General features: G+C 46.9%; 3 non-coding genes across 3 annotated transcripts; all 3 read right to left on the bottom strand.

Moving 5' to 3' along the window:
• Positions 1 to 224: 224 nt before the first annotated feature.
• On the bottom strand, positions 225 to 415 carry LOC130312125 (U2 spliceosomal RNA). The gene has a single exon (XR_008860318.1). It is a non-coding gene; the product is annotated as a U2 spliceosomal RNA (small nuclear RNA).
• Positions 416 to 2,496: 2,081 nt separating this feature from the next.
• On the bottom strand, positions 2,497 to 2,687 carry LOC130312124 (U2 spliceosomal RNA). The gene has a single exon (XR_008860317.1). It is a non-coding gene; the product is annotated as a U2 spliceosomal RNA (small nuclear RNA).
• Positions 2,688 to 4,771: 2,084 nt separating this feature from the next.
• LOC130312122 (U2 spliceosomal RNA) lies at positions 4,772 to 4,962 on the bottom strand. Its single transcript, XR_008860316.1, has one exon. It is a non-coding gene; the product is annotated as a U2 spliceosomal RNA (small nuclear RNA).
• Positions 4,963 to 5,415: the final 453 nt, after the last annotated feature.

The following is a 5,415-nucleotide window of genomic DNA, read 5'->3' as shown; positions in this document are numbered from 1 at the left end:
CTCAAATGATCCAATTAAGGAGGCCATTTAGTCAGCAGCAGCAGAAGTCCTGTGCCTGGACGCTCCAACAGCGGCCAGACACAAGCAGAAGCAGCAGAAGCAGCAGCAGCAGCACCACCTTTTGTTTTTTGGCTGCAGCAGCAAGGCCCACAGGGCTGGCTAGCTGGCTAGCCAGCAAGCAGGTAGCAATGAAAGTAGGAATCTTTCTTTTTAACCCTGTAAGGGGGTGGTGCACTGTACCCGAAGATACTGCCATATCGGGTCAATGCATAGGGCGACGGAAGCAAGCTTCGAAATCGGCCCCCGTTCTCAAAAATCCATTTAATATATGGTCCCCAGATAGGGGACGTATCAGATATTAAACTGATAAGAACAGATACTACACTTGATCTTAGCCAAAAGGCCGAGAAGCGATAACCGTGAAAGGGGCGGGCCCAACAAGGTCCCCTTCATGGGCACTATCACTGCTTGCTGTCAGGGAGGCTGCCAGACAATTTTCCATGCACACTCTGGGCTGGGGGGCAGTCAACCACCAGTACACACAGCAGAACCTAAACCCATACCATTATTGCTAAGCAGCAAGACAGGGGCCCATTGCACTCCCACGGGGCCTTTTTAAATGCAATCCATAACCCGGATTTGCCAGGAACCCTTCTTACTCCTCCTACTTGCATGTGACACTGGGCTTAGGATCTGCATAGGAAACACACACACAAGCACACACCTACCTTTGTTGCCTGCAGATGCCTCCTTGGCTGTCCCCAAACGGTATCAAACCAACACCCACGGGAAGCTGTAAGCATAGAGGACATGCCTGCACCCCATTGGACTTACCTGTGTGGGTTAAATCCGGGTTATTTGACAACCTATGGCGGTGATGGTTCTGCTCAGGCAGAGCAGTGCTGATGCTCCTCATAAAGCTGTCGCTGCTGTGAAGGTTCTAGGTGACATCACAAATCCCTATGGTTACATACACAACAAAGCTGGGTTGTTGTTGTTTACACTCTGCAAGGCCTGTGGAAGTCAGTGACATCATAGCACTGTAGTTCTGAGGGTTCTAGATGGATGCAACAATCTCCTGTTGCTTCTATGAAGGCCATAATAGACGACATCACCAAACAGCTCCATAGTCACATACACAGCAAAGGAGAGATGTTGTTTACACCTAGTGATGTCAGTGGTATTGAGTGACATCACAGCACAGTGCTAAGGCTCCTGGGCCTGGACACAGCAGCGGCTGCAATATCTCAACGGAGAATACGTTTATATATATGTGTGTGTGTGCGCGTATATATATATATATATATATATATATATATATATCTCCGCCGAAATCACTTTTAAACCCATTTCCACCTTTTTTTCCCTTCTCTTCCTCTTACTTTTTTTTCACGTTTTTTTACGTTTTTCTCCTTTTCGCCTCTTTTCTGGGCGTATTATTCTTCTTTTTCTTCTTTTTTTTCGTCTAATGCATACCCCATCAGTGCAGCAATGCTTATTCAATACCGCCAGCAGATGGAGACACTGGGGGATAATTTTCTAAGGATTTATACTGATTTTTCCTGTCTGAATTTGTCGCACAGAAAGTTGCAGGCCAAATATGTGTGACATTTCTGCGACTTTAGCTTCTAGAGCATTTTTACAACATTATACATAGGTGCTGAATACATAAAAAGCGACTGTTCAGCGACAGACAAGTCGCATCGGCTGAAAGTAGGCCAGAATGTCAGTCCATGTTGGAGCAGGTTTAGATACAGTCTAAAGTATAGATCTCAAAGTCTGTGCACAGAATTTAGCAAGGGCCTCGCACCTTCTGATGCATCAGGTAGGTGCACAATAGCATAGCCTAACCCTCTGTACTTTGGTCTATATTGATGCGGGACATAGACAGCCAGCTGATGACCAATCCATTAGTGCAATGGATGGCTGGAAGCATTTGTCTTTGCCTTTGCAATACCACAGAAGCAATGCATGGTCAATGTACAGCAATGACACACCTGTGTGAACAGCCAGGAGACCCCCCCCCCCCCATGTTATGTTACATAGTTACATAGTTAGTACGGTCGAAAAAAGACATATGTCCATCAAGTTCAACCAGGGAATTAAGGGGTAGGGGTGTGGCGCGATATTGGGGAAGGGATGAGATTTTATATTTCTTCATAAGCATTAATCTTATTTTGTCAATTAGGAACATTCAGCACCCACCCGCTATCAAGGCAGCTGCCTATCATGTCATGCCCTACCTGCACAGGTGTGCTGGCTACTCAAATGATCCAATTAAGGAGGCCATTTAGTCAGCAGCAGCAGAAGTCCTGTGCCTGGACGCTCCAACAGCGGCCAGACACAAGCAGAAGCAGCAGAAGCAGCAGAAGCAGCAGCAGCAGCACCACCTTTTGTTTTTTGGCTGCAGCAGCAAGGCCCACAGGGCTGGCTAGCTGGCTAGCCAGCAAGCAGGTAGCAATGAAAGTAGGAATCTTTCTTTTTAACCCTGTAAGGGGGTGGTGCACTGTACCCGAAGATACTGCCATATCGGGTCAATGCATAGGGCGACGGAAGCAAGCTTCGAAATCGGCCCCCGTTCTCAAAAATCCATTTAATATATGGTCCCCAGATAGGGGACGTATCAGATATTAAACTGATAAGAACAGATACTACACTTGATCTTAGCCAAAAGGCCGAGAAGCGATAACCGTGAAAGGGGCGGGCCCAACAAGGTCCCCTTCATGGGCACTATCACTGCTTGCTGTCAGGGAGGCTGCCAGACAATTTTCCATGCACACTCTGGGCTGGGGGGCAGTCAACCACCAGTACACACAGCAGAACCTAAACCCATACCATTATTGCTAAGCAGCAAGACAGGGGCCCATTGCACTCCCACGGGGCCTTTTTAAATGCAATCCATAACCCGGATTTGCCAGGAACCCTTCTTACTCCTCCTACTTGCATGTGACACTGGGCTTAGGATCTGCATAGGAAACACACACACAAGCACACACCTACCTTTGTTGCCTGCAGATGCCTCCTTGGCTGTCCCCAAACGGTATCAAACCAACACCCACGGGAAGCTGTAAGCATAGAGGACATGCCTGCACCCCATTGGACTTACCTGTGTGGGTTAAATCCGGGTTATTTGACAACCTATGGCGGTGATGGTTCTGCTCAGGCAGAGCAGTGCTGATGCTCCTCATAAAGCTGTCGCTGCTGTGAAGGTTCTAGGTGACATCACAAATCCCTATGGTTACATACACAACAAAGCTGGGTTGTTGTTGTTTACACTCTGCAAGGCCTGTGGAAGTCAGTGACATCATAGCACTGTAGTTCTGAGGGTTCTAGATGGATGCAACAATCTCCTGTTGCTTCTATGAAGGCCATAATAGACGACATCACCAAACAGCTCCATAGTCACATACACAGCAAAGGAGAGATGTTGTTTACACCTAGTGATGTCAGTGGTATTGAGTGACATCACAGCACAGTGCTAAGGCTCCTGGGCCTGGACACAGCAGCGGCTGCAATATCTCAACGGAGAATACGTTTATATATATGTGTGTGTGTGCGCGTATATATATATATATATATATATATATATATATATATATATATTTCTCCGCCGAAATCACTTTTAAACCCATTTCCACCTTTTTTTCCCTTCTCTTCCTCTTACTTTTTTTTCACGTTTTTTTACGTTTTTCTCCTTTTCGCCTCTTTTCTGGGCGTATTATTCTTCTTTTTCTTCTTTTTTTTCGTCTAATGCATACCCCATCAGTGCAGCAATGCTTATTCAATACCGCCAGCAGATGGAGACACTGGGGGATAATTTTCTAAGGATTTATACTGATTTTTCCTGTCTGAATTTGTCGCACAGAAAGTTGCAGGCCAAATATGTGTGACATTTCTGCGACTTTAGCTTCTAGAGCATTTTTACAACATTATACATAGGTGCTGAATACATAAAAAGCGACTGTTCAGCGACAGACAAGTCGCATCGGCTGAAAGTAGGCCAGAATGTCAGTCCATGTTGGAGCAGGTTTAGATACAGTCTAAAGTATAGATCTCAAAGTCTGTGCACAGAATTTAGCAAGGGCCTCGCACCTTCTGATGCATCAGGTAGGTGCACAATAGCATAGCCTAACCCTCTGTACTTTGGTCTATATTGATGCGGGACATAGACAGCCAGCTGATGACCAATCCATTAGTGCAATGGATGGCTGGAAGCATTTGTCTTTGCCTTTGCAATACCACAGAAGCAATGCATGGTCAATGTACAGCAATGACACACCTGTGTGAACAGCCAGGAGACCCCCCCCCCCCCCCATGTTATGTTACATAGTTACATAGTTAGTACGGTCGAAAAAAGACATATGTCCATCAAGTTCAACCAGGGAATTAAGGGGTAGGGGTGTGGCGCGATATTGGGGAAGGGATGAGATTTTATATTTCTTCATAAGCATTAATCTTATTTTGTCAATTAGGAACATTCAGCACCCACCCGCTATCAAGGCAGCTGCCTATCATGTCATGCCCTACCTGCACAGGTGTGCTGGCTACTCAAATGATCCAATTAAGGAGGCCATTTAGTCAGCAGCAGCAGAAGTCCTGTGCCTGGACGCTCCAACAGCGGCCAGACACAAGCAGAAGCAGCAGAAGCAGCAGCAGCAGCACCACCTTTTGTTTTTTGGCTGCAGCAGCAAGGCCCACAGGGCTGGCTAGCTGGCTAGCCAGCAAGCAGGTAGCAATGAAAGTAGGAATCTTTCTTTTTAACCCTGTAAGGGGGTGGTGCACTGTACCCGAAGATACTGCCATATCGGGTCAATGCATAGGGCGACGGAAGCAAGCTTCGAAATCGGCCCCCGTTCTCAAAAATCCATTTAATATATGGTCCCCAGATAGGGGACGTATCAGATATTAAACTGATAAGAACAGATACTACACTTGATCTTAGCCAAAAGGCCGAGAAGCGATAACCGTGAAAGGGGCGGGCCCAACAAGGTCCCCTTCATGGGCACTATCACTGCTTGCTGTCAGGGAGGCTGCCAGACAATTTTCCATGCACACTCTGGGCTGGGGGGCAGTCAACCACCAGTACACACAGCAGAACCTAAACCCATACCATTATTGCTAAGCAGCAAGACAGGGGCCCATTGCACTCCCACGGGGCCTTTTTAAATGCAATCCATAACCCGGATTTACCAGGAACCCTTCTTACTCCTCCTACTTGCATGTGACACTGGGCTTAGGATCTGCATAGGAAACACACACACAAGCACACACCTACCTTTGTTGCCTGCAGATGCCTCCTTGGCTGTCCCCAAACGGTATCAAACCAACACCCACGGGAAGCTGTAAGCATAGAGGACATGCCTGCACCCCATTGGACTTACCTGTGTGGGTTAAATCCGGGTTATTTGACAACCT

This window comes from Hyla sarda, unplaced genomic scaffold (genome assembly GCF_029499605.1).
Source record: "Hyla sarda isolate aHylSar1 unplaced genomic scaffold, aHylSar1.hap1 scaffold_1703, whole genome shotgun sequence".
In the NCBI taxonomy this organism is placed as follows: domain Eukaryota; kingdom Metazoa; phylum Chordata; class Amphibia; order Anura; family Hylidae; genus Hyla; species Hyla sarda.
Note: the sequence above shows the minus strand (reverse complement) of the source record. Positions and strands in the feature narration are given on the sequence as shown.